The sequence below is a fragment of the Cervus elaphus genome, chromosome 3 (assembly GCF_910594005.1).
Source record: "Cervus elaphus chromosome 3, mCerEla1.1, whole genome shotgun sequence".
Taxonomy (NCBI): domain Eukaryota; kingdom Metazoa; phylum Chordata; class Mammalia; order Artiodactyla; family Cervidae; genus Cervus; species Cervus elaphus.
This window is the reverse complement of record NC_057817.1, coordinates 54144505-54146205: the sequence shown is the minus strand read 5'-3', so window position 1 is coordinate 54146205 and position 1701 is coordinate 54144505.

The following is a 1701-nucleotide window of genomic DNA, read 5'->3' as shown; positions in this document are numbered from 1 at the left end:
GGAGAGATACCGGTGAGGAATGGGAGGATGCCAAACCCCGCGGCCAGGACACAGCTGGGAGACAACCAGCAGCACGAGGAATGGGCAGAAGGGGGCTGAGCCTGGGGGGCTGAGCGAGAGCTGGTTTGTGCCGTGAGACGGCAGAATGACTCCTCGCTGCGGTTAGGGGGTGCTGGGATGACTGGTGCCTATCAGAGGCTCAAACGGCCAAGACTGAGAGAGCTGGATGGGTGGCGGGGAGCGGGAGGCAGAACTTCAGCTTCTCCCACCATGATGGAGCCACTTCAAGCCCCATGACAAGGGTAGGGAAACAGCCCCTGTAGCCTTCAGGGGATGGAAACACAAGCTCTTGAATTCCAGAAGAGAAGAGAAGCAGAGACAGGAAAGACGGGGGAGGGTGAGGTGGGAGAGTAAAGGAGAGAGGATCCCCACGTGCCTTCCTCAGCCTAGCATCCACCCACATGACTGAGGGGGAGGGCAGGAAGGGGGTCAGGAACCCTGCCCCCTCCCCCTCGCCCCATCCCCAGCCCTGAGAGCTGACAGTGCCTTCAGCCCTGGGAGAGGGAAAGCAGGGGAGGGAGCAGCAGCTGCAGATTCTCCTGGAATCGCTTCTGAAAATGACCAGACACTTCAGTGGGAAAGTGACGACAATTTGGGCCCTGGGAGCAGGAGATGAGGCAGAGAGCCGGGGCGGGCAGGCTCTGGTCACCGACCCCTCTCAGCCTGACTCCGAGAGGTTGGGGTGGCGGAAGGGTGGCCAGAGCCCCAGCTCAGGACAGAGCTCCCCTACCCATGGCAGCTCTAGATGCTCACCCACAGGGAAGAGCTGCCTCCCTGGGTCCTATGTCAGCTCAGGGCAGGGTGTGCCAGGACTCAGGGCTGGCTTGTGCCCTGAGAGCTAGATTCGTCTGCAGGCAAGACGAGGAGTTAATCAGGTCTCCCGCCAGCATGATCACCTGGGGCGTGAGCTGCCTGCCGATGGAAGCTGAGGTGGAGGGAGACCCTGTCCTCAAGGCACGGTGAGCTCAGCGGAGACAGGGAAGAAGCAGGGAAGGCAGAGACCATGGAAGGAGGCAGAGCCGCCCGGACAGAAACAAAGGCAGCCATTTTTGTGCTCTCGCGAGCGATCTACCCCTAACTGCAGACAAAGGAGCTGCCTGTTCCCTAAAGGTAGACACCAGGGCAGAAGAGGCTGAGACGATACAGCATCTACCAGGAAATAGATACAGAGGAAGTGGGGGGACATCTAAAGCATGATACAAAATATCACGTGTTAACATCAGTCAGAGCCCCCGGAAACGGGGACAGTGAGATGGTGTGAGACAGCTGGAAACCCAGAAAGAAATACTGTTGATGACACATGGAAAACAAATGAAGACAAGAGGGAAGACGTCAGTCATGGGGATGACAGAGTCTGGGTGGGGGAGCAGCCCCCTGTCAAGCGCCACCAGCTGCAGGCCCCAGCTGCGGGGCAGTGATTCGCAAGGTGACAGCTGGCAGCAGCCTGACATCTCCGGTGTATGGAAAAGCAGGGGGTGCCAGGGGGCAGGTGTGAGGAAGTCCAGTGCTGAGCCAGGGATGGAGGGGACCATGCATGGAGCTGTGGACCCAGCTCACCTCTGCTCACATGAGCCCCCCAGCCTTGGGCCCCCTTTCAGGCTAAATCTTGAAAGGATCCCCATATCTGACGAGACAGAGATC